Genomic DNA, 22,201 nt, shown 5'->3' on the forward strand with positions numbered 1-22,201 from the left:
TCCCCTTGACATTCAATGGCATTACGATTGCTGAATCCCCCGCTATCAACATCCTGGGGGGTACCATTGACCAGAAATACAAGAACACAAGAAATAGGAGCAGAAGTAGATCATATGCCCCATCGAACCTGCTCTGCCATTTAATACGATCAAGGCTAACCTTGGGCTTCAATTCCACTTTCCTGCCCGCTACCCATATCCCTTGATTCACTGCGAGACCAAAAATCTACCTATCCCAGCCTTAAATGTATTCAATGATGGAGCATCCACAACCAGTCTGCACTACTGAGTGAGCCCGTCATGTAGGTGCCGTGCTCTGAGCAGCTGATAAGGGTGAATCTTTCATACTTTCATCCATTCATGTAATGTCATTCTTCCCTGCCCAACCTCCCCATTTTTGGCATGGCAGCGTGGGGACACCCAGGTTCAGCACAGCCGTGAAACAAAGTGCCACTTAATTTTGCGGAGCGCGCGATATCGTTCATCCTCCTGCAGCACTGGACCCAGTCATGCCGGATGGCTCCGCGGCTACTGACCTCCTCTGCCACCTCCAGCCAGGCTTACTTGGTCAGGTGGGAGGGCCCCTTCTTACCATTGCTGGGGAAAAGGACCTCACGCCTTGCCCGCATAGCCTGGAGGGACTGAGCAGGGAGGCATCGCTGAACCGTGGAGCCTCCCTGGAGCGCACCTCTGCCATCATTGGAATTTTCAACAGACCTTGGTCTCAACAGGTTACTCAACAGTTTTCAAATCGTAGCTGTAGCAGCAAGGATGTATTTATCATTTTTAACTACTGCAGGGCTGGCTGCTGTTTAAATAGGGCACTAGCACCTGCTTTCATGTTATCTGACGCCAATCTCAATGGCATCAAGCCTGCCCCCTCCATCTCGAGCTTATAATATCCAACCCACAGCACCAGACATGAATCAGATAACATTGAGACATAGAGGGCTACATTTTACATGTTGACCGCCGTAATCGAACTATGGTGGTCTACCCGTTCAGACCACATGTCACAGAGCCGCCATGATATTAAACATGGTGGCTCATTTAATGGCCGGGGCGACCTGCCCCCCCCTGATGATGTGGTGGGTGTGGGTGGTCTGTCCCTGGCAATGGTATCAGCAGGCTTTATACAGGTACTGACACCATTTTTAAAGGACTTCAAGCCCTACCTTGCAATTTAAATATTTAAAGAAATAATGACTTTAAAAAATTAAGTAAAAGGATCCCGACCCTCCGTCACCCCACCCCTCCCATGACCATAAAATTCATCACTTGCCCTCTCCCGTCCCCCCAAAACACTTACCTTGTGCTCCCGACCTTCACCCCCCAAAGTTCATAAACTTTAAACTTTACCCATCCCACCACCCCATAGACCAATAAAATGAGTCTGCGCCGCTCCCCCCCCCCCCCACCACACTGAAAAACTTACCTGCTCCCCCCTCCCCACCAATGTTCCACCTCAGATCCCCGGATGGGGATTTGAAGGCTGGGGAGTGACGGCCACCAGCAGCAATATCGCTCCAGAGCAAATGACAGGAGCGGGTGGTGGCATAATGGTAATGTCATTACACTAGTAATCTAGAGGCCTAGGCTAATGCACCGGGGCCTATGAGTTCGAATCCCACCATGGCAGATGGTGAAAACTTGAATTCAGTTAATAATTCTGGGATTAAAGGCTAGTCTAATGGTGACCAAGAAACCATTGTCAACTGTTCTAAAAACCCATCTGGTTCACTATTGTCTTTTCAGGAAGGAAATCTGCTGTCCTTACTTGGTCTGGCCGACATGTGATTCCAGACCCACAGCAATGTGGTTGACTCTTAACTGTCCTCTGAAATGGCCTACTCAGTTCAAGCGCAATTAGGGATAGGCAACAAATGCTGGCCTTGCCAGCGACGCCCACACCTCATGAAAGAATTTTTTAAAAATCGTTTAATTTAAATTAATGATCATATTTGGATGTAGCTCCTGTTGCCGAGCGGTGGGGGTGGGGGGTGCCACCACAAGGCTTCACCGTTGCCAGCAATATGGGGCTGGGCCTTCCCGGCATCGAGGCCCGTGGCGATACTTTCCGGACCCTCTGTCACGATCCCCATTGCCGGGGGGTCTGTAAAGTTGGCCCCAGAGTACCCGACATGAACAAGATAACATTGAAACACACAGCACCAAACATGTACCAGATAACACTGAAAGACACAGCTCCAGACATGTTCCAGATAGCACTGAAATATAAAGTACCAGACATGTATTGGGAGGAGCAGTTGATGAACTAGAGGTGGTATTACAATTCTAAAGTTAATGTTTAGCTGTTTCCTTTTTGAAAATTAATCTGTAATTCTTTGTTCACTTATATTTTGTAATTGGAGATGGTCATCGTGGAATTCAGCAGCTAGTACTTTCCTCTCATTGGTGTGTAATTCGCACCAGAAGTTTAATAATTATGATGAAAATCACTTCAGTTTTATGAAGTGATCGTGAAAGGTTGATTAGCAGGAAATGATAATTGCTACATATAAAATTCTTAATTAAAAATAATAATACTCCCAACTACTGAAAATGTTTTAATCAAAATCAAGAATGTGACAAAAATTGGAACCCAGTAATTCAGAACCTGTTGAGTTAGTAACTATTAAGCATTTGAGGGGGGAAAAGACCCAGAACTGGTCACTGATATGTGCTTTGGGCGGCACAGTGGCTAGCACCGCAGCCTCACATCTCCAGGGACCCGGGGTCAATTCTGGGTACTGCCTGTGCGGAGTTTGCAAGTCCTCCCTGTGACCGCGTGTGTTTTCGCCGGGTGCTCCGGTTTCCTCCCACAGCCAAAGACTTGCAGGTGATAGGTAAATTGGCCATTGTAAATTGCCCCTAGTGTAGGTAGGTGGTAGGGAATATGGGATTACTGTAGGGTTAGTATAAATGGGTGTTTGTTGGTCGGCACAGACTCGGTGGGCCGAAGGGCCTGTTTCAGTGCTGTATCTCTAAATATAAAATAAATGTACCAGGTAACACTGGGAAACACAGTGCCAGAAATGTACCAGTTAACACTGAGACACACAGTCTCAGACGTGTACCAGCTAGCACTGAAACATAAAGTATCAGACATGTACCAGTTAGCACTGAAACATAAAGTACCAGATAACACTGAGATACACAGCTCCAGACACGTACCAGGTAACATAGACACAGATTACCAGATGTTCACCAGGTAACACTATGTCCCACAGTACCAGACATGTACCAGTTAACAATGAGATACACCGTACCAGATAATACTGAGATACGCAGTATCACAGAGGTACCAGGTAACAAAAACATGCACTATCAGACATATACCAGCTAACAGTGGGAAACACAGTACCAGACATGTGACAGGAATTGAAGAACACAGTACCAGACATGTACCAGGTGTTATGAAAGTACTTCCATTTTTTCTTAAATTTTGAGGACTTGTGTTTTAAACTGAAAAAAGTATTCCATTGATGCTGGACTTTGTGTTTTTTTTTAGGATGTCATTGGAAGGTCTTTTGGGCTTGGTTTGTAAACAGCCCATACTGGAAGTCACCTGCCTTCAGATAAATACCCAGAAGGAGCTTTTTGACTTGGGGGAGATGTTTAGAGAGAAGTGACAGGTCGAGATTTATAGGGGTCGGAGGCTTGACTCTTGAGATATTGTTTTGCTTTCGCTTTGGACGGTCAGTTGGAGTTTTAAAAACTAGCCAGGACAACAGTCATCCCAGCTCAGCCTGTTCCATATCTTTGAAAAACCAGCAGCTTTTCCAGCTCTTTGAGATGTTCTTAGAAGCGAGTGTAAAATACAAAATTGATGCTACATTCATCCTGAAAGGCCTGCTTGAAACCCCTGTTGCCACATTTCTCCTGAGAAGCTGGAAAAACCTGCCGGATAAATCCTTGATGCTGCCTGAACGAGTTGCTCCAGAGAAAGATCCCAGAGATAGCCATCTATGTGAATTTGGGACCAAACCAAAAAAGATTTAGCAAGTATTTGGCTAAAGTATTCTTTTTTGTCTTTTTTTGTAACAGAGCTCTAAAAAGAAATCTCTATTTTTTTCAGTTAACCGCTGTGCGTGTCTGTGTGAGAAAGGCTAAGATAAAAAGGGAACTTTCATACTTCACTCTGTGTGTTGATGCTTTCTTTCCTTACTGGTTATGTCTTGTTTTACAATAAACTGATATTTTTATTGTTTATTAAAGAAACCTGATTAGTGTATTTCATACTGGGATAAAAAGTATAGCCTATGTTTGACCGTATCAGTAACTGGGTAAACATTTAAATATATGTTGTGACCTGTGCAGAAGTGGAACGAGAAAAGACAGTGCATTCCTCCTACCTCGGTCGTAACATATAACTGGGGTCTCTGTGTGGGATAACCCAACACCGACGACGTACAATTGTAAGTGGGGTAATAATAATTGAAAAGAGGAAAAGTAAAAAAATAGGTTTCTTGTGCATTAGAGTAAAGTTTACACTACCGGAATGTCTTTGTCAGTTGTTACGACCTTTCTGAGGAAGGAGGATGTATCCCTGAGTGATTTGAGAAACTTAACCAAGGTTAGACTAAAGGATTTGGCAGAACTGCTGTTGTTAGAGTTAAAACCAGGAGCTAAGAAAGCAGACATAATTGCAGTAATAGCACAGTATTTGCAACTAGAAGAAGAAGGTGGCAAACCATATGGTAATACGGTTGAATGAGCTAAAATTCAATTGCAGATGAGGCAGCTTAAACTTGACAAAGAAAAAGAAAAAGAAATAGAATTGGAAAAACTAAAGCTTGAATTTCAAAGAGAACGTGCAAGAGAAGGAAAGGAATTTGAATTCAAAAAGATGGAACTAAGACAAAGGGCTGGTCTTGACTCCAGTGAAAAATTTGGTGGGGAAAGATCTGACTCCAGCCTAGGATCCAGTGGAGAGCTGCTTAAATTTGTACAAGACTTCCCAAAATTTGAGGAAAGGGAAGTAGAAGCATTTTTCATTTCTTTTGAAAAGATAGCCTGACAGACGAAATGGCTGAAGGAAAGCTAGACACTGCTGATACAAAGCAGGCTGATGGGCAGGGCTGATGAAGTTTATGCCATGCTTTCTGAGGAGGTTTCTGCAGATTATGAGTTGGCAAAAAAGGCTATTTTCGCTGCTTATGAGTTGGTCCCTGAAGCGTACAGGCAGAAATTTTGGAACCTCCAGAGACAGTTTGGGCAGACTTATATAGAATTTGAGAGGGTAAAGCAAATTAATTTTGATCATTGGATGGGGCACTAAAGGTAGAGGCCACGTATGAGACCCTTAGGGAATTAATTCTCCTGGAAGAGTTTAAAAATTCACTCCATTGGTAAGAACCCATGTCGAGAACTAGAAAGTTTCAACAGCCAGACAGGCAGCGGAAATCGCTGATGATTAAGAGCTTGTTTACAAGTCCAAAACCTTTGTCTGTCATGCCCACAATCCTGAGAAGGATAGAAGGTGGGAGGGTGAAAGGAAGGCAAGTAGCCAGGGACAGGAAGGGACAGCTGGGAATGCCCTGGGATCTCCTCCTCAGGTCAGAAAGGAAGATGCTGAGGGTGGAAGTGAGGTCCGAAAGCCTAAGTGTTACCATTGTCACAAGGTGGGACACCTTCATGCAGAATGCTGGAAGTTGTGGGGTAAACCCTTATTGGGGTTATTGAACTTATTGGGGTACACAAAGCCAATGTAGAGAAAGGGGCCCTGACCGGGAGTATGACAGATCAGGCTGTAACTCTGATTGTAGCTGTAAGGCCAAAAACTGCTTTGAGTGCAGGAGACTTGAATAAGATACCTGAGAGTTAAAGTGAATTCTTGTCAAAAGGAAAAGTAACTCCTTACCCCTCAAGTGAGAAAGGTAAACTTATAGTTATACTTAGAGATGCAGGAGCCACACAAACTCTTTTGCTGGGAAAAGGCATAACTTTTCCACAAACAGAGAGTGCATTGAATGTCAGGTTTTTAGTGAATCGTATTGGCAGGGAGTATATATCCATACCTTTGTATCGGGTGCACCTAGAGTGTGACCTAATGTCTGGAACGATAAGTGTAGGAGTTGTCCATAGTTTGTCTGTAGATGGAGTTGACCGTCTCCTGGGGAATGATTTGGCGGAGCAAAGGTAATAGCTTCTCCAGTAGTCACAGAAAAAACAAGTGAAATCAAAGACACAGAACAGTTGCAGGAAAGGGTTCCAGGAAAATTTTCCTTCATGTGTAGTGGCCTGAGCAATGGCTAAACAAGTTCCATTGTCAGAGGTAAAATTGGAACCACAGACACAGAACATAGAACATAGAACATAGAACATTACAGCGCAGTACAGGCCCTTCGGCCCTCGATGTTGCGCCGACCTGTGAAACCATCTGACCTAAACTATTCCATTTTCATCCATATGTCTATCCAATGACCACTTAAATGCCCTTAAAGTTGGCGAGTCTACTACTGTTGCAGGCAGGGCGTTCCACGCCCCTACTACTCTCTGAGTAAAGAAACTACCTCTGACATCTGTCCTATATCTATCACCCCTCAACTTAAAGCTATGTCCCCTCGTGTTTGCCATCACCATCCGAGGAAAAAGACTCTCACTATCCACCCTATCTAACCCTCTGATTATCTTATATGTCTCTATTAAGTCACCTCTCCTCCTCCTTCTCTATAACGAAAACAACCTCAAGTCCCTCAGCCTTTCCTCGTAAGACCTTCCCTCCATACCAGGCAACATCCTAGTAAATCTCCTCTGCACCCTTTCCAAAGCTTCCACATCCTTCCTATAATGCGGTGACCAGAACTGAACGCAATACTCCAGGTGCGGCCGCACCAGAGTTTTGTACAGCTGCAGCATGACCTCATGGCTCCGAAACTCGATCCCCCTACTAATAAAAGCTAACATACCATATGCCTTCTTAACAGCCCTATTAACCTGGGTGGCAACTTTCAGGGATTTATGTACCTGGACACCAAGATCTCTCTGCTCATCTACACTGCCAAGAATCTTGCCATTAGCCCAGAGTATATAGCCAAATATCTGAAACTTTCTTCAGGGATTTGGATAATCCAAAGGAAATGTTTAATAAGTCTTCTCTGATCAAGGCTCAGCAAACCTATTCAGAGTTAAATAGAGTGGCACAATCAGCTCTAACTGAAGCTGAGGCAAAGGGAGCTCCAGAAGGCTACCACACTAAAAATGGAATTCTGATGAGTAAGTGGAGACCTCCTCACAGACCTGTGGACAAAGAATGGACGGTTGTTCACCAGATAGTGGTACTGCCCAAGTATTGCCGGGAAATATTAAGGATAACCCATGAAATTCCTGTAGTGGTCCCGCCAGGGCCACTCAGCTCCAGACCTCATTAATGCCTTGATTCAAACATGAACAAAGAGCTGAACTCAAGAGATGAGGTGAGAGTGAATGCCCTTGACATCAAGGCAGCATTTGACCGAATATGGCATCAAGGAGCCCTAGCAAAACTGAGGTCAATGAGAATCAGGGGGAAACCCCTCCGCTGGCTGGAGTCATACCTAGCGCAAAGGAAGATGGTTGTGGTTGTTGGAGGTCAATCATCTGAGCTCCAGGACATCACTGCAGGAGTTCCTCAGGGTAGTGTCCTAGGCCCAACCATCTTCAGCTGCTTCATTAATGACCTTGCTTCAATCATAAGGTCAGAAGTGGGGATGCTCGCTGATGATTGCATAATGTTCAGCACCATTCGTGACTCCTCAGTTACTGAAGCAGTCAATGTAGAAATGCAGCAAAACCTGGACAATATCCAGGCTTGGGCTGAAAAGTGGCAAGTAACATTCGCGCCACACAAGTGCCAGGCAATGACCATCTCCCCTTGACATTCAACGGCATTACCATCGCTGAATCCCCCACTATCAACATCCTAGGGCCGACAATTGACCAGAAACTGAACTGGAGTAGCCATACAAATACCGTGGCTACAAGAGCAGGTCAGAGGCTAGGAATCCTGAGGCGAGTATCTCACCTCCTGACTCCCCAAAGCCTGTCCACCATCTACAAAGCACAAGTCAGGAATGTGCTGGAATACTCTCCACTTGCCTGGATGGGTGTAGCTCCAACAACACTCAAGAAGCTCGACACCATCCAGGACAAAGCAGCCCGCTTGATTGGCACCCTATCTACAAACATTCACTCCCTCCACCATCGACGCACAGTGGCAGCAGTGTGTACCATCTACAAGATGCAGAACTATATTAGCTATGGGTAAAGAGTGAATGAGAATGAGTATGTAAATGTGTTGTAATTTTTTTAATCTTCTATTTCTTCCACTTTGTAATGAAATGCATTTAAAAATGGTGTTTCATTCCTCAAAGGGTAGAGGTCTTATGAAAATACTTCAATTTTTTGTTCAATTTTGAGGACTTGTGTTTTAAAACCAAGAAAAGGATTCCATAGATGATCAAAAGCCTTCTGAAAATCCAAATACGCCATATCCACTGGTTCCCCTTTTTCTATTCTGCTAGTTACATACTCGAAAAACTCCAACAGGTTTGTCAAACATCATTTCCCTTTCATGAGTCTGCCCAATCCTACCATTATTTTCCAAGTGTCCAGTTATCACACCCTTTATAATAGATTCTAACATTTCCCTACTACTCATGTCAGGCTAACAGGTCTGTAATTCCCCATTTTCTCTCTCCCTCTTTTCTTAAGTCGTGGGTTTACATTTGCTAACTTCCAATCTGCAGGAACCATTCCAGAATCTATAGAATGTTGGACGATGACCACCAACGCATCCACTATCTCTAGAGCCAGCTCTTTCAACACTCTGGGATGTAGATCATCGGATTCAGGGGATTTATCAACTTTCAGTCCCCTTAATTTTTCCAGTACTACTTTTTTACTAATACTAATTTCTTTCGGTTCCTCCTTCTCATTCGCCCCTTGGTTCTCTAGTATTCCTGGCAGGTTTTTTTGTATCTTCCTCCACGAAGACAGACACAAAGTATTTGTTTAGTTTCCCCCCACTTGAATGGCTTCATGTACCACGGTGCCATGGTCAGTTCACTCATCCACCCTACAGCTCCCACTCTCATCCAAACAAGTTGCAAGAACCTCAAACCTGTTGGACAATTGTAAGGGCTGAGGCGCCTGCACTTTTATCTTCTCGATCCCCATAACTGCTTCACTCACAGTCACACCCTCCTGCCCCAGACCATGGACCATATCAGATGACATAATCCTAAGGGGTGTCACCGCCTCCTGGAACAAAGTGTCCAGGTAACTTTCCCCTTCCCTGATATGCCGCAGTGTCCGCAGCTCAGCCTCCAGCTCAATGAATCTGAGCCAATGTTCCTCCAACCGCAGATACTTAATGCAGATGTGTTGGCTTTGGATCACACAGGTGTTCACCAGCTCGTACATTCTGCAGCTGCCACACATCACCTGCCCTGTCATCTTTATAGCATTTAATTAATTAATTATTTTACTGATTAAATTTTAATTAATGTCTCTAGTCCCTCCTGTGCCTATGCTATAATTTCAATAAATGTTCTACTTATCCTGATTAAAATTCCCAGTAACATTGAAAATATGAAATGACTGTTCCACTCGCTCACTTATGCTTGTATGCTGATCGCTGGGATCAAAAGTGCTAGTGTCACCCGCAACTTCATAGATGAATCGGTTGTGTCGTGACGGAAAATTACGAAGCTAGTCAGTGTGTGAAACTGTCCTGCGGTTCGACTTTCTGTTCAGGACTCTTGCCCGCAGTGTCGGTCTTGGCTCTGCGACATTGTTGTTTCCAGTGGCCCCTGACACCGCATGCTTTACGTATGGAGTTAAGTGCTGGACAGGCTTTCGGTGAATGAAAAAGCCCGCACCTTGTACATGGTGTCTTGGATTTGGAAACCCTGTTCAATGCACCTCTGGCAATTGCACCATAGAGATTGAAGGCTTTGTTGACCCATGATGATGAACTCAAATTTGCAGCCATCCTTCAATAAGTCGTCAACAGTGTACACTTCCGGTTTGTCCGAAAGATCCTTTTGTTAGAGTTCCATCCATGTGGACGCAATCACAAGCTTGATGATGCAATCTGCCAGTTCGGTGTCGGTAAAAATCACACTTGTGGCCTTTGGCACAACAATGACTGACAAACTGGTCTATGGATTTACAAGGCTGCTGTCTGAAAGACATGAACTGGAGTCTGTGTACTTGAAAATTGAGCTAGAAGCACAATTGGTCTTCTAGAGTGGACCAAATTTTTGCAGGATCCTTCTGTTCTTCATCATTAAGAGCAGATGTGTTGAGATGATGTAGTCCTTCATTGCCAATGGTTGTGCGTATCTTTACTGCTTGCTTCTGTGGATCATCAATGGCTAGGTCGTCAAAACAAAGCTTGAAAAGAAGAAATTCCAAAAGCAGGTCAGATGCTTTCCAATTAATAGTAGGAAAAAGGGTTGCCATGATTGCAATAACTCTGTTTTATTGCACCTACAGAAGGTAAATAATAGAAAGAATTGCAGTACCACATGTGAACAGACTTGGATGCTGTCTTCTGCAATGAAAAGTAAAAGAGTTGGCGTTTCACTGGTGAACTGGTTTGGAGGTTGTAATGCTGTCTCTTGCTGTGGAGACTTGTTGTTGTACCACAAATAAACAGGCTTGGAGGTTGTGGCGCTGTTGCTGAATTTGTTGAACACTTTTGGCTTAACCCCACCATGAAGTGTGGATTTGGTGTGAAGAAGAATCAGAGGCCCAAAACTATAATAGTGGTGCAGTGGTTAGCACCGCAGCCTCACAGCTCTAGCGACCCGGGTTCAGTTCTGGATACTGCCTGTGCGGAGTTTGCAAGTTCTCCCTGTGACCGCGTGGGTTTCCGTCGGGTGCTCCGGTTTCCTCCCACAGCCAAAGATTTGCAGGTTGATAGGTAAATTGGCCATTGTAAATTGCCCCTAGTGTAGGTAGGTGGTTGGAGAATGGTGGGGATGTCGTAGGGAATGTGGGATTAATGTAGGATTAGTATAAATGGATGGTTGTTGGTCAGCACAGACTCGGTGGGCTGAAGGGCCTGTTTCAGTGCTGTATAGAAAAGAAAGAACAACAATTATTCATCCTAAAACAACCATTCCTCCATTCTGTGTCTTGACTGTCACCCATTCTGCTGTTCACTGACTGATCATGGCGCTGCTCGTATTCAAAGATGCTGATTTTGTGCTTGGCCTAGTAGCCCACTGCCGTCATCGCGCTAAACCATCAGATGCAGCTTACAACCGTGACTTGGAGACCTCTCAGGTGTTAAACTCCGGAAAGCTTATTATGGAAGGATAATTCTGGAGCTTATCTTTACTCAGTTTCACATTTATTGTACAGAGTAAAAGGATTACAAACATGTAGCTCCTCACTCAAAGCCTTCACCAGTCTCAGTGAGTGTCTACTTATAAGTGTGCGCTGGTTTCCTCCCACCTCCAAAAGACTTGCGGGTTGATAGGCAAATTGGCCATTGTAAATTGCCCCTAGTGTAGGTAAGTGGTAGGAGAATGGTGGGGATGTGGTAGAGAATATGGGATCAACGTAGGGTTAGTATAAATGGGTGGTTGTTGGTCGGCACAGACTCGGTGGGCCGAAGGGCCTGTTTCAGTGCTGTATCTCTAAATAAAAAATAAAAAAAAGTGTTCAAGTAAAATCCCAATCGACACCTCCCACCTTACATATAATTGAACAATTGATACAATTAACAGATTCCCTTCTTTCTTTGATAATATAACATATTAATAATATGCTCAAACAACATTTCCAAATAAATGTCCTATTTTGCACAAGTTATTAACATGCTCAAAGAGCATTTCAAATTAAATCAAAATAAATTCCATATTGGGTACAAAGTATTACATTGTGAGACGCCCCTTCTCTGGCACCCCTAACAATTTATTTGTTTCACAAAAAGAAATGTTAGTACAATCAGATACCTGATGACTTGTATCCACCCATTTAAGTTTGGCGATTTCCTTTCTTTCCAGCAGTTGTTTCAAGCCAGCGAGGCCAATATATAGTCATTTCTCACTCACACTTTCTGTGCAATTCCAGTGCATTGACCAATCTAAGGGCACCCTTCAATACATAAGGATCTCCCGCATAGTGGGGGTGTGTTGCATCCTGTAAAACTTGGCACTGCAGAGAGAACAGGAATTGGTGCCAGAGGAAGGTGGGGAGCAGCCAGCAACCTCAGAGGAGGAGGATGAAGAGGAGGAGGGCAACCCAGAGGTGCCGCTGATGCCTGCTGCCATAGACCTGTATGCCCTTGAATCCCGCAACGCCCTCTTCCAGGCACAGTCCAGATGAGTACATTGTGTGCAGCATTGCACTTGTGCCATCCCGCCCAGTGGCAGCAAGTAGGGCCGCACCCAGCAACCCTTCCCAATAAACAAATCTACTCATCGCAAGCAGCCGTCCACCCATGACATTCTGAGCTGTCCATTGTCATCCATGGGTCTCATGCCACTCACCTGCATTCATCTGCCCATGGTCAATGTTCAATAGAACAGAAACTCCATGACAATTATCATAGTATAAAACTGAATCGTAGAATGGTTACAACACAGAAGGAGGCCATTCAGCCCATCATGTCCATCCTGGTCTCTGCAAGAGCAACTTAGATAGTCCCACTCCCTTACCCTTTCCCCGTAGCCCTGCAATTTTTTTTCTCTTCAGACAATTAGGAAATTCCTTTTAAATCCATTATTGATTCTACCTCCACCACACTCTCAGATAGTGCATTCCAGATCCTAACACCACGCTGCATGAAAATGTTTTTCCACATGTTGTATTTGGTTGTTTTGCTATTCACCTTAAATCGGTGGCCACTGGTTCTTGACCCTTCTGCCAACAGTTTCTCACTCTGTCCAGACACCTCATGATTTTGAACACCTCCAGGCTACTCAGCTCCAGACCTCATCATAGCCTTGGTTCAAACATGGACGAAAGAGCTGAATTCCAGAGGTGAGGTGAGCGTTACTGCCCTTGACATCAAGGCATTTGACCGAGTGTGGCATCAAGGAAATTGAATCACGCAGAAATTTCTTGACTGATTGGAGTCATACCTAGCACTAATGAAAATGTTTGTGGTTGTTGGAGGCTAACCATCTCAGCTCCAGGACATCACTGCAGGAGTTCCTCAGGGTAATGTCCTCGGCTCAGACATCTTCAGTTCCTTCATCAATGACCTTCCCTCCATCATAAGGTCAGAAGTAAAGATATTCACTGATGATTGCACAGTGTTCAGTACTATTCACAACTCACCAGATACTATGCCCACGTTCAGCAAGATCGGGACAACATTCAGGCTTGGGCTGATAAGTGGCAAATAACATTCGTGCCACACAAGTGCCAGGCAATGACCATGGAAAACAAGAGAGAATCTAACCAACTCACCTTGACAATCAATGGCATTACCATCGCTGAAGCCCACAACATCCTGTGCGTTACCGGAAACTTAACTGGACCAGCTATATAAATACTGTGGCTACAAGAATAGGCCAGAGACTGGAAATTCTGTGGTGTGTAACTCACCTCCTGACTCCCCAAAGCCTGGCCACCATCTACAAGGCACAAGTCAGGAATGTGACGGAATACTCTCCACTTGCCTGGATGAGCGCAGCTCCAACAAAACTCAGGAAGTTTGACACCGTCCAAAACTAAGCAGCCTGCTTGATCAGCACTAAACCACGATCATAAATATTCACTGCCCCTACCACCGGTGCACATTGGCAGTAGTGTGTACCATTTACAAGATGCACTGCAACAGTTTGCCAAAACTCCTTCAACAGCACCTTCCAAACCCGCCATCTCTACCACCTAGAACAACAAGGGCAGCAGACGCATGAGAACACCACCACTTTCAAGTCCCACTTCCAAGCCACACACAATCCCGACTTGGAACTATATCACCGTTTTTTTCAGTCGCTAGGTCAAAATCCTGAAATTCCGTCCCTAACAGCACTGTGGGTGTACCTACACTACATGGACTGCAGCAGTTCTAGAAGATGGCTCAACACCACCTGCTCAAGGGCAATTAAGGATATATAATAGATGTCGGCATTGGCAGCAACACTCACATCCCAAGAACAAATCAAAAAATCTTTATCAAATCTTCTCTCAACCTTCTCTAAGGAGAAGAGCCCCGGCTTCACCAATCTATCCACATAACTGAAGTCCCACATCCCTGGAACCATTCTCATAAAGCTTTTCTGCACCCTGTCTAATGTCTTGATATCCTTCGTAAAACATGGTGCCCAGAATTGGATACAAAACTCCAATTGAGGCCGAACCAGTGTGTTATAAAGGTTCACCATAACTTTCTTGCTTTTGTACTCTATGGGCTGGATTTTACGTTGAGCGGGCGGGAGCTGGCCACTGCCATAAAAGTCGGTGGTGAACCCGCTTCTGCTTCGCCTGGGGATCCGTCCCACATTTTATGAGTCCCCAGGCTTTAATTGTTCCGAAGCAGGACTTTCCCCCGCTTGAGGGAGGAAGTCCCGCCTCATTGAGCTGCCGGCCAATCAGCCGGCCAGCAGCTCTTAGTCCCAGCAGCGCCACCCTGTGCCCGATTATCAGCTTTTCCCGGCTCCAGGACACCCGCTTGTCACGCATAAAATCCGCACGGAGGCGGGCGAAGGCCCTTAAGTGGCCGTTAAGTGGCAACTTAAGGGCCTTGATTGGCCTGGGGTGGGTGGCCCATTTTTCGCCCCCCCTGCCTTACGAAAAAGGGGGGCGGAGGCAGGAGCCGGTCGGGAAGGCATCCCAGAGCCTCACACTCTATCCGGCTCATTGAGGTGGCATAAAATTCAGGCCTATGCCTCCATTTATAAAGCCCAGGACCCCTATTCCTTATTACAGGCTTTCTCAACCTGCCCTGCCACCTTCAATGATTTTGCACATATACTCCTAGGTCCTGCTGCTCCTGCACCGCCTTTAGAATTGTATCCTTTAATTTATATTGCCTTTCCTCATTCTTCCTACCAAAATATATCGCTTCACACTTCTCTGTATTAAATTTCATCCACCACCTGTCCGCCCATTCCACCTGCCTGTCAATGTCCTCTTGAAGTCTATCACTGTCCTTCTCACAGTTCACAATACTTCCAAGTTTTGTGTCATCTGCAAATTTTGAAATTGTGCCCTGTACACCCAAATCTATGTCATTAATATATATCAAGAAAGATAGCGGTCCAATAGCAACCCCTGGGGAACCCCAGTGTATATCCTCCATCAGTCTGAAAAACAACTGTTCACCACCTGTTTCTCTCTGTTTCCGGTCACTCAGCCAACCTTGTATCCATGCTGCCACTGTCCCTTTCATTCCATGGGGTTCAACTTTGCTGACAAGCCTGTTATGTGACACTTTATCAAATGCCTTCTGGAAGTCCGTGTAAACCACATCAACTGAACTACCGTCATCAACTCTCTCTGTTACCTCATTAAAAAACTCAATCATTAGTTAAACACACTTTGCCTTTAACAAATCTGTGTTGGCTTGCCTTAATTAATCCACATTTGTCCAAGTGACTGAATTTTGTCCCTGATTATTGTTTCTAAATGCTTTCCCACCACTGAGGTTAAACTGACTGGTTTGTAGTTGCTGGGTTTATCATTACACCCTTTTTGAACAAGGGTGTAACATTTGTAATTCTCCAGTCCTCTGTCACCACCCCTTATCTAAGGAGGATTGGAAGATTATGGCCAGTACCTTCGCAATTTCCACCCTTACTTCGCGCAGCATCCTCAGATGTATCTCATCCAGTCCTGGTGACTTATCAATTTTAAGTACAGTTAGCCTTTTTAATACGTCCTCTTTATTAATTTTAGCCCATCCAATGTCTCAGTTACCTCCTCACTCACAACAATTTTGGCAGCATCTTCTTTCTTTGTAAAGACTCTTGCAAAGTACACATTTAGTACCTCAGCCATGCCCTCTGCCTCCATGTGTAAATCCCCTTTTCCGTCCCTAACCAGCCCCACTCCTATTTTTACTCCACTTTAACTATATTTATATATTTATACATAGAAGTGTTTTGGATTTCATTTTATGTTAGCTGTCAGTCTCTTCTCATATTCTCTCTTTGCTTCTCATTTCTTTTTTCACTTCCCCTCTGAACTTTCTATATTCAGCCTGTTTCTCACTTGTATTATCCACCTGACATCTGACATACGTACCCTTTCTCGGCTTCATCTTACTCTCTATCTCTTTCATCATCCAGGTAGCTCTGGCTTTGTTTATCCTACCTTTTCCCTTTGTGGGAATGTACTTTGACTATTCCTGAACCATTTCCTCTTTACAAGCAGCCCGTAGATCCATTAGAATTCTGTCTGCCAATTCTTTGATTCCAATTCACCTGGGACAGATCCGTTCTCAGCCCACTGAAATTGGCCTTCCTGTAAGTAATTACTTTTACTCTGGATTGTTCCTTGTTCTTCTAAGCATCCCTCTACTGACACTTGATCCAGTTGACCTACCTCAATTCCAGAATCAGATCCAGAAATGCCTCCTACCTCACTGGGCCAGAAACATACTGATCAAGAAAATTCTACTAAACACACTTCAGAAACTCTTTTCTCTATTACTATTCCAGTCTATATTAGGATAACGAAAGTCTCCCGTTATAACTGCTCTATAGTTTTTGCATCTCTGTAATTTCCCTGCAAATTTATTCCTCTATATCTTTCCCACTAGTTTTTGGCCTATAGAATACACCCAATAACGTAATGGTACCTCTATTGTTCCTTAGTTCTAACCAAACAGATTCTGTCCTTGACCCCTTCAGGACATGCTCTCGTCAGCACTGTAATGCTCTCCTTAATCAATGCTGCTACCCCTCCTCCTTTCTTTCCTTCCCTTTCTGTCCTGAACACCTTGTATCCAGGAATATTTAGTACCCAGTCCTTGCCTTTTTTGAGCCAATTGTCCACTATCGCCATGGCTTCATATTCCCATGTGGTTACCTGCGCCTGCAGCTAACCAACATTATTTACTGCTCTCTGTACATTCACATATACGTGCACTGTAAACCTAATTTAGACTTTATTGCATTCCCTCCTACTCTGGCCCATCTAATACCTTATTCTTTCTTACTCTGGTGCTATCTGTCTCTCCAAATCCTTTATGCGCCTTGTTTTTTTCTTTCTAATGCTACATCCCATCTCCCTGCCAAGTTTGTTTAAACTCTCCCCAATAACACTAGCAAACTGCACTGCAAGGACATCGGGCCTGGCTCTGTTGAGGTGCAACCTATCTAGACTGTACAGGTCTGATCTCCCCTGGAACTGGTCCTAATGTCCCAGGAACTTAAAGGCCTTCCTCCTGCACCATCTCTTCAGCCACATATTCACCTGCTCTATCCGCCTATTTCTGTACTCACTAGTGCACTAAGAGACGAGGGAAGCAGGCAGTGTAGTCTTCAGGTCACAAAAAGTCATGTAATCATTGAAACTATACCTAATCTATATGACACTAAGTTCGGAGCAAGCATCTAAGTGATTCCCTTTGTGCAACTATAACTGTTTCCACATCCTTTCTCTTACTTCTGCGTGCTGCTACACTTGTGACTCCAGCACAGCTAGAGGCAAGCTACTTGTTCCTCTGCCCTAACATATGAGATGCTCGTGATAGACGTCCACTGGGTTGTGCAGGACCCGCTAAAGACTGTCCCCCCTGCACCTGTGCAGGGGCAAACTCAGTCATGGGGGCAGAATGCAGCATGTGAGGTTCTGTCAGAGGGGCCGAGGGCATGGGCCATGACTTGGGGGCACTTTGAGGAAAGTCCCCACTGCCCTCATTCCTGGCTCCCTGTTCTCTCTCAGGGCCCACCTGCATTTCCTTGCTAACCAAGAGCAGGAGAACAGTTGGTTGCATTTGAATGAGTGCTCAGCCATCAAGGAGACCATTGAGCGCTCCATTCAAAGCCCCCAATCAAAATATACGATTCTGATTGTGGTGGGAGAAACGCACTGTTAATTCAATCCCGTCCCTCCACAGATCACCTAACATATCATTTTAAATGTTCCAAATTAAAGAAAGACTCAGCCAAATTGTACTATCTATTAACCCCCAAATGAAGTTAACCAAACCAGGTGTCTTTAAATCAACAAATTAACTGTTTAATTAGAAAAACTAAATTCTTAAACACTACTAAGACATAAACAACATATAAAATAGAAAAAATTAGAGTTCTTGCACATTTACAGTCCAATGTTGCTTGAAGTCTTCACAGCCGTCCGATGGGGAAAAAATGTTCTTCAACAGTAGAACAGTCCGTAGTCTAATTCCAGCAGTAAGTGATGCTTTTCTTCTCCAATTATGAATTTCAACAATTAACGACTTGCAAACACTTTTTAAATGAATCAATTTGGCTTTAGAATTTTTGAGGGGTAAAAGATTGTCACAGTCTAACTTCCCTTCCTTCAGTTTAAATTATCAGAGATCTTTGTTTTGGCTTGACCTTTTTTGGAATTTTGAGAGATAGTAATAAATAAACAGACTAAATTCTCTTCCTACAGTTTAAATGGCTGAGAGCTCTTCTTTCAGGTGCTAATACCAGTTGTCTGTCTATCCTCTGTTAGAACAGTCTGTTTGCACTATAAGCCAGTTCAAAGTTAAATTGGAACTAACGTATCTCTCGATGCTCAGTCCAAGTGGCTATATCCAAGATAATGAGAATGCACCCGTTGAATCACAGTCTCTGAATGGCTGTATCCAAGGCAACGGGAATGCACATTCTTGGTAACTCCTGAGGCCTGCTTGTTCTTAAAGCAGTACTGATCCTTTGCTGTCTTAAAGACACACCACATATTTCCCGGAGAAAAATAAAGATAGGATCATGACATGCGTGCCTGCATCCACTCGTTTGTCTGCAATTTATTAATTTTTTTTATTTTGAGATACAGCATTGAAACAGGCCCTTCGGCCCACCGAGTCTGTGCCAACCAACAAACACCCATTTATACTAACCCGACAGTAATCCCATATTCCCTACCATCTACCTACACTAGGGGCAATTTACAACGGCCAATTTACCTATTACCTACAAGTCTTTGGCTGTGGGAGGAAACTGGAGCACCCGGCGAAAACCCACATGGTCACAGGGAGAACTTGCAAACTCCGCACAGGCAGTACCCAGAATCGAACCCGGGTCCCTGGAGCTGTGATGCTAACCACTGTGCCACTGTGCCGCCACTGTATGACTCTCCATGAGGTTGGCCACTCTTTCAGTGGAGCTGGCCATGTGTTCTAATGCCTGAAACATCACAGCAGTCCTGGCAGAAATGGACTCCTCCATCTTCAACGCAAGGGTGCAGGTGCACTCTGGCAATTCTGACAGATGTCCACACATCACCCTTTGCTGCTCCACAAGTATCCGCTTAGAGTACGACCCCCGAGGATTAACACCTGTGTCCAGCTGAGCATTGCTGGAGCTGTCCTCAGGCCTCCAGTGGGGACTCCCCACTGCTGCAGCTGCTTCCAGCACTTGCTCTTGCTCACATATGAAGTGCTGCTCACTTTGGGCCACCGTACCTCTGTGATGCTGGACCAACTGAGGTGAGGGATATCTGTTCTAGTGGAGGGTGCGCATGAGACATGTGCTGGTCCTTCTTCAGAGTGATGCTCCCTCTCTGAGGACTGCACTGCCTCCTTCCTAATCTCTCTCTCTCTGCCTCCGCAATGCCTCTGCGGGAGATGAAAGACATTCGATAGTGCTGCATGTAGGTGAAAAAGGGTCCAACCCTGGCATAGTGCTGAACATGAGATCTAATATATTCATTGCAATGAACCTACATAAGTGACAGGTCAGTGTCAATTGGCAGTGTAATATCTAACGCTTTCACCCAGTTTCTGTGCCACCCCCATTTCTCCATCAGCAAAGGTCTGCAGCTGCTGCCAACCTGCCCATTTCCAGGGCTTCCTCCCCCATTGCCATCAGGATGGCCAATGTAGCAGCTCCATCCCTGCTTCCCCACCTCTCCCAGGGGTTGTAGGCCCTCTTCTCCTGCAATCGGAAAAGGCAGAGAGTGAGGACTGAGAGGAATACAATCTTTGCTCAGGAAGGAGGTATGAGGTTTGAGGAAGGTCACCGTGGAGATGGAGAGTTAAGGAGGAACTTGGGGAGACATGAGGCTGCAATTTGTTGTGCCTCAGAGGACATCTGTGGTGAAAACTGCTAAGGAGGTGGGAGAGTGATGACTGCCAGCTGATAGTTGCAGAGCACTTGCCTCGCCAGACCTCAAGAGGTCATTGAATCGTTTCCGACACTGGATCCAGGTCCAGGTCCTGTTTGGTGAGACTGGCTGGCCTACTCTTGCCATTCTCTGGAAAAGCGACTGCCTCTGTGCCCTCACTGCTTCCAACAGCACCTCCAGAGAAGCGTCTGTGAAACCGGGGGCAGCCCTTCCCCATCTCCCATCCATTCTCCAGCTGTTTTGTTCCTCTCACTGAGTGAACCACACCACATGGTGCTTCTTACACTGTGAGTGCTCCTGGGGTCCCTTTAAATACAGCTCCTTCATTCAGGCATCTGGCACTTCATCCCACCCACTTTCCCTAATTGGACATCAATCCCAGAGGCGGGGTCTTAATTGATTGCCTCCCAGAAAAAGCAGGCGGAAGACCCACTGATGAGGTGTTCTGGAAATGGCCCCGCTGTTGAACCAGAGATTAAGGCGGTAAGATTCTACCCTGAGACTTACAGGCCCAGACATGCACCATGTCAAGACACAGACACCTGGTTCCAGATTTGCACTGTTTTACATTTCACTCGGTTCAAATTGTACTTCAAGGGTTAATGGAAAGTAAATGGTTTCATTTTAGAGACAATTTTAGTTTGAAACTTTACTGTGGTTTGTCTTTAAAGCCTGCATATGTTTCACAGCAGGCGCATGGTTTCATCTGAGTTGTGGAAAAGAGAACCGAGTCCTTCCTCTATAGATGTGGTTTCATTCTAGTTTCTAAGCTATTGTCGATGTGGAACCAAAACAAGGTTCTGCATGAGACTGCTCAGGAAATGCTTGATGACGACGTTTTGCACCCAGTCAGTCTGTTGCAATCTTTGACAGAAATAGGCTGTCACGTTTGTGCAAGCAGACTGTTTTGGTATTTAACCCGGATATCCGAAAGAAAGACTGTGGTGATAATATAGCCCTTTAGGAAACTGTCCTGGTATTAAAGGGTCATTCACCACTTGAAAGTAAAGGGAGCAATTCCTGCCAGTCAGCCTCTTCAATTATTACTGGTAGAAAACTAGCCGGAAGCTAATTGATATTGTATTAAGCACCTTTTGGTCTTTACTTACAGTAGATTTACTATGGTGCCATTGCACATACTGACTTTAATGATCATCTGTTTGATAACGATAAGGCAACAATAAGTATAATCAGTTGTCACTCAGTGGATATAAGTTGCATCTCTGAAACCAGATGGTTGTATGTTCAAGTCCCATTCCACAGACCTGAGTGGAAGATCTAGACTGACTCTTCAATGCTGCACTGTTGGATCTGCTGTCTTTCAGATAAGATTTTAAACTGAGTCCATATCTGCCCTTGCAGATGTAAAAGATCCTTTGGCACAATTTTGAAGAAGAGCAGGGAATCTCTCCTGGTGGCCTGGCCAATATTTATCCCTCAATCAACATCTCTGAATCAGCTTATCTGGTCATCATCACATTGCTGTTTGTGGGATCTTGCTGTGCACAAATTGGCTGCTGATTTTCCTATGTTACATCAGTGACAACACTTCATAAGTACTTCATTGGCTGTGACACATGTAGGACATCCTGAGATTGTGAAACGTGTTCTATAAATGCAAGTTTTTAATTGCCATGTTACCGGAATAATGTTTTTTATGGTATATATTAATGATTTGGACGTAAATGTAGGGGGCATGATCAAGAAGTTTGCAGATGACACAAAGATTGGCCCTGTGGTAGATAGCGAGGAGGATAGCTGTAGGCTGCAACAAGATGTTGATGGTCTGCTCAGATGGGCAGAAAAGTGGCAAATGGAATTGAACCTGGAGAAATGTGAAGTGATGCATTTGGGGAGGTCAAACAAGGCAAAGGAATACACAATTAATGGGAAAATACTGAGAAGTGTAGAGGAAATGAGGGACCTTGGAGTGAATGTCCACAGATCCCTGAAGGTAGCAGGACAGGTCGATAAGGTGGTTAAGACGGCA

The sequence above is a fragment of the Heterodontus francisci genome, chromosome 20 (genome assembly GCF_036365525.1).
Source record: "Heterodontus francisci isolate sHetFra1 chromosome 20, sHetFra1.hap1, whole genome shotgun sequence".
NCBI lineage: Eukaryota > Metazoa > Chordata > Chondrichthyes > Heterodontiformes > Heterodontidae > Heterodontus > Heterodontus francisci.